Consider the following 10,209-nt stretch of genomic DNA (forward strand, 5'->3'; position numbering starts at 1 on the left):
CTCCACAATGTATGCCCTGGAAACTGTGATTAATACAAAAGTAACGCTCTGTAATATCATATTTCTTCCATTTCTGACATTTTTTCTCTTTCATTGAATGTCCACTTGTCTCAGAAAGGATCAATATATTTTCCATTCAGATTCTTGCATGAATTCAAGTAAACTGTTTCAGTGAAGATGCTGTAGATGTTAACACAGGACAAGGGAAAACTGCATACTGTTAATATGTTTTAATGATAGCAGTTTGGAGAACATTCCAAGAACTCCATATTCAGTGCAATACTGGTGTATTGTTTTGGTCTAACTTTTGCAGAGGACGGTTGCTATTACTCTTACATCCAGCCTGGATTGCAGGTTTGTTTGTTTGTTTGTTTTTCATCTGAAGAATACAAATCAAAATAAATCACCAGCAGTATTTCCACTGGCCTACTTCCAGCGTTTTCTTAAATTGCATCTTTCCAAAAGCCCTCAGCTGAACTGACCAAAGAAAACAGTAGCTACGTAACAGTCCACAGTAAGTCTAAATACAGAACTGTGGATCTGGCCAGTGAAAACCAGTGGTTCCAATTAGAACTGCAGCATATGATGGGAGGTGTGGCTGTGATTATCTATATTGATACCTAGTCTCAGGAGACTAAAGGTGCTGTTGTGTTCTTTCACGAAGTGCCCTGGGATTTGGAAGTGATCAGCAGTGACAGAGCTATAAAGTGGGCATGTAACTGGACTGTGAATCAGTGTTTGCAGGTAATTGGACTGTGACTCAGTTTTTCCAAAAATCATGAGCACTCAATCCTTTATCTGGCCTAGGTGCTCTTCCACCTAAGGTAGGCTAAACCTAGTGCTGCTTAGCTTTTATGAGCCATAGCTTAGTCTGACACAATCTGTAGTTTATGGCTTTACAATCCGTAAATACTGCAATAAGTTTTGTTCACCTTTCCTTCACTCTCTACAGCATCAACGCAGTTAGGAAGTGTAACTATTTTGTTCCTTAGAGTAACGTCAGAAAGATGGTGCCTGCATTTTATTTCACTACAGTCATATAGGCTGAACCAGTTTTACATCACAACTCACTGAATAGCACTTCTGGCTCTGCACTCTGAGGCACTTAACACTGACAGGCTATGACTGTTTCCTACTTCACTGAAAGTGATTCAGATCCTTCAAAGCCAAAGACAGATATATAAAAAATAGGTTTGTAGTAAATGGCCATGAATGTAGAAAAGCAGTGACACTGACAGAACATAGATTTTCTTCAGAGGGCAGTCAAGATATAGATAACATCCAATTTCTGCTTGACATTTGCATTACAGTCTCCAAGTAGGTCTTGTCTAAGTCTTATCCCAAAGGTATTGGAGACATACAGCCATAACTTAACCTCATGAATGAATATTGGAGGGCTGGCTTCACTTGCACACACCTTCCCTTTACCAGGTTTCATAGGCTATCATAACTGATGTTAATAACAGTATTTTTTACTTATCCCACATCTCATCTTTCCAAGACTCTTCTGATCATTTTTATAACTAAGTCAGGTGCTGCACCATCATTCATGTTCTTTATTGACATCAGTCACATGAAATTACGAAGCCCATCACTAAAGACCCACCACAGCTCTCCTTCAGGATAAGAGATAAAGCAAACGCACCTGGGACATAATCTGCAAAACGTGTCAGAATTAGTAATAACTATCATATGTTGAAGGTCCACACTGAAAATGTGGCTACTGAAGGGGGGAAAATGGGAGTTCAGTTAAGTGAGGAGCTGAAAATCATGGTGAGTACTGAGGAGATAAGCGAGGCAGAGTAGGGGCGAATCAGAGAAAGAGTATAGTTGTGCCTAAAGGATTTTTCCATGAGTATGTCCCAAAGCTAACAACACAAGAGGCCATCTTGTTTATGCTGTTTTTCCAGATGGGGAGAGGGGGTCACAGCCATAGAACTAGAAACCAAACTGCAGTTTACCTGACTCCACTATAGCATGTCCCCATCAGAAGAAGAGAACCTTCAAAGAGAGAGACTAGAGAAACAAAAGAGGAAAGGCTGTAAAAAGACACATGGAAGCCATGAAGTAAGCATAAAATCACAGAAAGTATGAAAAACAGGAGCAATAGAAAAGGAAGGATGTGGAAAGCAGAAAAAATATATTAAAAGTGAAATACAGGAGAAATAATGACATAGATACTGCTAAGATAAGAAAAAAGATAGTTTACAAATATTTTTGTCTTATTTACATGACAGAAAAGTGACATGACTATAAGGCTACTTCAAGCTATTTTAAACCAATAGCAGTTTGGAGATGATTGTTAGGCTTAAGTGTTCTGATTGAATATATATCAGGATGTGAGTTGTATAATATGCAGACTAAAAAAAGAAGCAGCACTCAGTGGCAAATACTGATTTCACTAAAATAGTGTGTAGGAAGGACACACTTTTCAGGAAAGACAATATATAAATCCCAACAAATGCCATTTCAAGATGTTACATCAGTGCCATACAGAGAGGTATTCCATATAAACTATGTATTTTACACCATGCTGTATTGGTTGAGCAATTTGATATTGCTTTTTATAGCTGATGTTTTAAAACCAAAGCTTGAAGACTTGTAATAAATACATGCAATAAATGTTGTATTACACATTTGAGTGCCCATATGTTAGACATTTTGTAATTGCTTAACTATGTTCCTAATAATGTTATAGGAGCTTAATATCTTGTAAACCAGCTGTGCTGTAACCTTTAAATCTCTGATTTCCTGGCTTCTAGTCACCTACTAGAATGATGTAATTTCTCCTAGTTCTGTTGAATCACAGGATGAATGACTGCAATCTCATCACTACTCTTGAATTCACTGTTATTCAAGTCACTTAACTGCACTTTCCCTATATGTACAAAGCATTTGGGAATGGCTTATCTTCTCACAGTGGTAAGAAAGCTGTGAGTGCTAAGCATCATGACATGCTCAGATGGAGTAGTGAGAATAATGTCATTTGGACACCTTATAGCACTAAGTGAACTTAAGTATCTCATTGCCCAGTAGTTTATTACAGCAATCTCAGTATCTGGTTTTTGTTGAGTATGTATCTCTTTGCAAGTGTGAGGGGACATGTCTGAAAGGTTTTGAGGCAGTCACAGATGATGGGAAGCTCCTCTGTCAACTAACAGATTAATATGTTCATATATTGAGCAAGACTAAGAGGAGCAACTGCCCACACAACCTTTGTGTGTGTGTTGGTTCATAGGGTTCAGAATCTGGACTGGACTTTCTCATTCTTAAAATAGCAAATGTTCCTCTCTGCCTATCACGAAAATACTCCCTGCTTTGTATGTGCTCCAGAAGCATAGAGAAAGAAAGGCTATTCTTACCTTTACAGTTTAACCTCTAAATACAAAGGTCCTCATGGCCCTAATCACCAGGATCACTGTGAGAGTCTGTCATGTTTTAAAACCCAGGCAGCAATTAAGCATCACACAGCCACTTGCTCACTGCCCACCCCACCCCATGGGTTGGGGAAGAGAATCAGAAGGGTCAAAGTGAGAAAATTCATAGGCTAAGATAAAGGCAGTTTAATAAGGAAAGCAAAAGCTGGGCATGCAAGCAAAGCAAAACAAGGAAGCAAAACAAGGAATTCAACTGCTACTTCCCACTGGTAGGCAGGTGTTCAGCCATCTCCAAGAAAGCCAGGCTCTGTCACATCTAACAGTCACTTGGGAAGATAGAGGCCGTAACTCCAAATATCTCACTTTCCTCCTTCTTCTTTCACCTTTCCTTGCTGATGTCATACAACAGGGAACATCCCTTTGGTCAGTTGGAGTCAGCTGTCCCAGCTCTGTCCCCTCCCAGCTTCTCATGCATCCCCAGCCTACTTGTTGGTGGAGTAGTGTGAGAAGCAGAAAAGGCCTTGATGCTGTGTAAGCATTGCACAGCTATAATTAAAACATCCCTGCATTATCACCACTGTTTTCACGCAGCCCCAAAACAGCTACTTTGAACAAAATTAACCCTATCCCAGCTCAAACCAACACAAAGTGTTGTTAAGATTACCTGGATCCCAATCCAGTAGGCTGTCTCCTAGGACCTGGAGTTCTAGTGCCTAACAGCGGACACCAAATTAACATTTGTCACATCAGATTCTGCTGCTAGTTTCTGGAGATTCAACCTCTCAACTGATGCACCACACCCCCAAGGCAGCTATTGCTCTGTTGAGTAGAGTCTGCTTGTCAGTTATGTACCTGAAGTGTAGAGTATCCCTAACCTTTGACTATCCCTTACACGAACATAGAATGAAGGATCTCCAGAGGTCCTGCCAAGGCAGGATCACCTAGGGTAGTTTGCACAGAAACACATCCAGGTAGGTTTTGAAAGACTCCAGAGAAGGAGACTCCACAATCTCTCTGGGCAGCCTGTTCCAGTACTCAGTCACCCTCACTGTAAAGTTTCTCCTCACCTTCTATGTTTCAATTTGTAGCCACTGCTCCTTGTCTTATTGCTGCTGACCACTGAAAAGAGGTTGGTCCCATCCACTAGACACCCTCCCCTCAGATATTTTTATACATTGATAAGATCACCTCTCAGTCTTCTCATCTCTAGACTAAACAGTCCCAGGTTTGTCAGTCTCTCTTCATAGGGGAGATGCTCAAGTTTCTGTCTCTCTTGAAGTGGGGAGCCCAAAACTGGACACAGGTGTATTCTAGGTGTGAGCACACAGTTACAAACTTGGGAAGGACGAGTATGTTGCTAATAAGCCAAGCAACAGTTTACTATTTTCTTAATCTGTTGTTTCTTGTCATTGTTTACAAATGGTACAGGCTCAAGGCAGGTGAAAGCTTCTAGCTCTTTCCTTATGTTGGGGGGAGGTGGTTGTCCCCAGAATACATGGTGGATTTGAGCTGGATGGTTTCTCTCCTTCAGTCCTGCTGCTTAGAAACTCCATCAAATCACAAATGCATTTCATGTGCCTTTATATATTGATAATAAAAAGTTGTCTAATAAGTTATAATCCAGTTGTGCTGCTAGCATAAAAAAGAAATTGTTTGTACTATCAGGAAACCCTCCCCACTCTACTGACTTCAGTTCAGCAATGCCTACACCAAGCTGTGTGGTGGACTCACTTGATGGAAGGGATGCCATCCAGAGGGATCTTGACAGGCTTGAAAAGTGGGACAATGCCCAATGCATAAGGTTCAACAAGTCAAAATGCAGGGTCCTGCATCTGGGTCAGGCCAGTTCCAGGCATAAATACAGGCTGGGTGCAGAGTGGGTTGAGAGTAGCCCTGAAGAAAGAGACTTAGGTGTATTGATTGAGGAGCCAGCAGTAGGTAGTGAGACTCTGATACAGGTTGCCCAGGGAGTTTGTGGATGCCTCCTTGGGGGTCTTCAAGGCCAGGCTGGATGAAGGCCTTGAGCAGCCAAGTCTTGGTGAAAGGCTTCCCTGCCCATGGAGGGAAGATTGAAGTAAACGATCTCTAAGGTCCCTTCCATCCTAAGCCATTCTATGAATATTTCACACCATACAGACACACAGACCCAGCACATGCTAAGTAAATCTGCATTGAAGGAGAGGGCAGGAGAGTGCCCTCAAGTATCAGTAAGTAGGTTTATTCCCTTTTAATTTCATTTCCTTAGAAAAACAAAGTCTCTTCCCTCCTGGAAGATTCATTGAGATCTCAAAGAAAGAACAGGTGTTCTATGTGTGGTAAGGTGGTTTGCCAAAGATCATGTCTCATTCATTCATGTCAGCAGAAATCTAAGATAAAATGTCAGCATTCAATTCTGCATAATTTAGACCTATATTGCATGCTTTACAATATGTGCTGGAGTACAAGCAACAAGTATTTTTTGCTCCATGGGAAAGGAAGCTGCACATCAGTGTTTCCCCCAAAGACTCAAATATGTTTTGTCTCATGTGCCCACAGTATCTTTAGCTTTCTAACCCAAAGTACATTCTTGGCAGAATCAGTCGATTTCTTAGTGGTATTATGGTACACAATGCAAACACTACTGGTGCACAATTAATTACCCCTCTGCTTAATTACACTTTGCGATTTTTTTCTCTCTGTATTTTAGGCATGGCAGACATGCTAATAGATAGCAAAGGACAGTCATGGCATACATCCTTAGGGCCACACTGCACATGTCTGCTGCACTCTGTGATTTTAGGTGCCCACTGTAGCATCTAAATACCGGAGAGCAGTGACAATTCAAACATGCTGCTACCTCGGGCTGCCCAGCCCTGTGCTGCTATGCAGGCAATGGAATGCAACAGTTGCAATACTCATTCTCCTCTGACGGGTCACTTTATCACATTAAGGAGCCAGAGTCACACCTTAAAATGTCAGGGATCCTACAGAGATGTGCTCACTATGGTAAATTGCCAGCAACTGAGCAGGGATTATTAACACAATGCATCTCATGGGAGTATTTCTGTCAATTCTGGGTTAAAGAGTTAATTTTTGTCTTGATTTAGGCAAAGTGCCAGGGGACATTTCATAAACAGAGGATGAGGGGTACACTATAAACTGATTCTTATTTAATTGGATAAAAATGGAAAACAAAATTACATTTGTTGTCTTAAACAGCATAGCCCTAAAGGGGATTAAAAGGACAAAGGTCATGTTCATTAACAAGCAGCACGGTGCAAAAGGGGCATTTCCACAGAGAGAAACAGTTGGTATCAAGATCCTGGCAACCCACCATATGTAGTATAGGGAAGAGGTTATTTTGGGCTAGTTCTAGTTTGGTCCCAGACAGAATGCTCATTAACAGTGAAGTGCCTGAGGTGTGCTCCTGCAGTGTATTAGTGTCCCACTCCACATGAATCTGTTTGCCAGCTCAAGACCACTCCACAGTGCACATCAAAGCAATACATCAAGACAATTGAAAGCTTAGATTCAGGGGTGCACTTCTGATCTGAACCACAACACTAATGATCAGAAGAATGGCGCTGATAGCCTTTTTTGGCATGATTCAAACTGCTACTAAAATCAATACGAAGACTTGGTTGACTTCAGCAATGGAGATTTGCACCCACACAACGTGAAGGGGTCAGAAAAAGGTGATTTGAACAAGAGAGGGAGGAGTGGTTGAAAATGCATGTTTTTTGACTAACGGTGACACCTCTCCTGCAACTAATGATTTTGAAAGCCATGTGATTTCAGGGCACAATTGAATGCAGGTATTGAAGGCAGGGAATTCTTAGCTTCTCTGTGCCCTAGGAAGCATTGAATGGCTGGAAAGCACAGTACTAATGACACCTGAACTATGACTCAGCCACTCTTCCAACAGAAGGGTTCTAGAATATGTAATAAAAAGTAACACAGTATATAGACGTTCAAAGGTGTGCAGGATGTGGTCCAGCATTTCTTGAAGACTTCTGAAGCAGTGTATATACAGGCTCATGCTAAGGCTGGTCCAGCATTTTCATGGTCTCATGAAAAGGCTAACCATAGCTTGCATGCAATTTTTTCCTCATCATGAAATATCCAAACTGTTTTGTGTCTTATTTTGACTGTTCTGGTGATTCAGTATTACTGGGTATCCTTCCCCCCTGCCCTTCCATTTTACAGAATCCAACATTTCCTTGTGTAAATGTATTTTGGTATTTTAATGAATGAACTGCACATTTGCTATGAGTTCCTTAGACTCTGTGGAATATATAAAAGCTAGCTTGCACTGAAATGTGAGGCAAACACAACTAAATCCTAGAGATGAACTAAACACCAGCTGAACATCCATGTAAAAAAATTCAGAAAACTGAGCACAAGAGGGGTTTTTAAGTGCCCCTGGTTTGCAAATAGAGCACAGTTGCTGCAGGTCGTGAAGACCGAGGCCAAAGATTTGAAGCTGAGGTAACAATCACCAGAATTTCTAAACTTAGAGATGACTTTCAGCCAAGTAATTGTGAGGAGGGGAGGGGTCAAAACAATTTGTGTCCTCCCTGAATGGCTATATACTGAGAAGTCTATTTCTATATCACCTTACATTACGAGTTCATGCTGTTTACATATATCTCCCATTTAAGTCACTGATTTCCCAGTGAAAGATACCATTATTAAGGCACTGTTATCGTGTACATTACCATTATTCCTGTGGAAATTCTCCTATCTCCCCATTTCACTTGGTGTCTACAAAACTTGCCGCACACGGAGTGGCCCATTTCCATGAAGCCCACCTCACAATCTCAGTACTTCATGTTCCCTTCTGCCAGTGATACTTCTTCCTACAGTCAGGATATGAAGTGCTTCCTCAGCTTGCACTCATTCCGTGAGGAAAGCCTATGTCCTTCTTTCCACGCTAGAAACAACCGTGTTTGTGAATCCAGCGACAGATGTCAGGAACTTATCTCCTTACCACAGCAGAACACGCTCATCTATTTGGCAGGGCAGGGATTAGCTGCGGGGAAGGAGGAGCAGGCATGAAGCAATGCTGTTTGTCACTGTCTGTCTTAACACAGCCGGCTGAAACACAGACGGAGGAGCAGGCACTCTGCAATCATTAAGCCTCCGAGTGCCGCCGCGCTGAGCGCAGGACAGCCCCAGGGCAGGGGCGGCCTCGTCCAAGGCCCGGGAGGGGCGGCGCCCTCAGAGAAGCAGGCCCCACGCCGCTCCCAGCGGCGCTTCCCGCCCTCGGCCGCCCCAACGGCCGCCTCGCCACAGCGCCCCGCCCCGCGGCCCCTCCCCCCGCCGGAAGCAGCTGCCTCCCGCTGGCCCCGCCCCTGCTCCGCCCGGAAGCGGGTTCCGCCCGCGCGCCCCGGCTGCCCGGCTGCTGCTCCGCCCGCCCGCGCCTCTTCCCCTCCGCCGCACCGCATGACTCCCTCCCCTGCGCGCCGGGAGCGCGGGCGGCGTGGCGCCCGGTGACGCTCCGGCCTCTCTGGCCGCGGCCCCGGCCCTGGCCCTCCGTGCGGCGCAGCGCAGCCCGCCCCGCCCCGCCCCGCTCGGCCCCGCCCTCCGCCGCGGGCCGCGCGCGCGCCGCCGGCTCATCTCGCGGGGGCGGCGCCAGGGCTCCCCTCCGCCTGCTCCAACCCTCCCCACTCGCTTCCCGGCGGGCAGTGAAGCTCGCCCCGTCGCTGCAGGTGAGTCGGGGGCAGCGCCGGCAGAGCGGGCTGCGCCGCGCCGTGCTATGGGCCGGCCCGGAGGAGCCTCCGAGCGTCTCGCTACGGGGACAGCCGTAGGGACCCCTCCCCGCCCGCCGCCGGGGCACTGCTGCTGTGTGAAGGGAGTTGACTTGGAGAGAGGGGAACTCCCGGCGGCCCCGCGCCCACTGCTCTTCACCCGGTGGTCGGCGTTGAGGCGTGGCTGCCGCCCCACTGCCCCGGCTGGTGGTTTGTGCCCACCGGCCCCACCCCAGGGTGTGGGAAGAAGCAGGCGCGGCCGCGGGCGGTGCCCGGGAATCTCCCGTGGAGGCCAGGCGGCCGGCACCCGGCCGCTCCCTGAAGGTTACTGGTGTCGACCTTGGGGTTTTCCCGCGCCAGGCTTGCCGCTGTCTGCCCGGACGCTGAGGGGAGCGGGGAGAGGGTGGCGGTGTCCCCGGCGTTGCGGTGTGGTGGGGCTTGGCCGCCTCCTGTTGCGGTGGTAGCGGTGGCAGTGTGAGGCAGGTGCGGGCGTCCCCTCCGCGTCCTCGGGGCGCGCCCGCACCTGCGGAGGGCGGAACGCGGCCACGGCAGCGCCGTCACCCCAAACAAAGGAGACAGAACTCCATCCCTCGCACCGGGCGGCGCGGAGTGGCTGCTTCTGCCGTGGCTGTGTCAGCAGCTGGGTGCCGGAGCCTCTGCGGGCGATTACAGAATGAGTTAACAGCAGCGATTCGGTACCGTGTAATTGCTGCTCTCTTCCCTTCGCTGTGCTTTTCTGTAGTGCCACACGTTAGCAGGCGTTGCTGGTAGCTACAGCTTGTGCTTGCCTGCAACAAAAGCAAAAAAAGTACGAAGTATGCCTGTTGCCTAAATAAATTGGCCTTTCAGTACTCACCTATTTGGTTTGGTAAATGATTTGGTGCTTTTGTGTTTCTCTGAGTGGAAACTGATAGCCTCAGATCCTTCCCCTTAACTGTGTTCATTTCAAAGGGAAGATGCAAAGTGGGCCATACATATCCCAAGAGTCACCTACAGAGAGATTTTTATGTATGATCTGTGTGTCTGCTGTGTAGCATCACTGAACTGTCCTGGCAAAAAGGCTACCAAAATGTTTAGTTTCAGACCAAAAATGACCCGGAACT

This window comes from Pogoniulus pusillus, chromosome 32 (genome assembly GCF_015220805.1).
Source record: "Pogoniulus pusillus isolate bPogPus1 chromosome 32, bPogPus1.pri, whole genome shotgun sequence".
NCBI lineage: Eukaryota > Metazoa > Chordata > Aves > Piciformes > Lybiidae > Pogoniulus > Pogoniulus pusillus.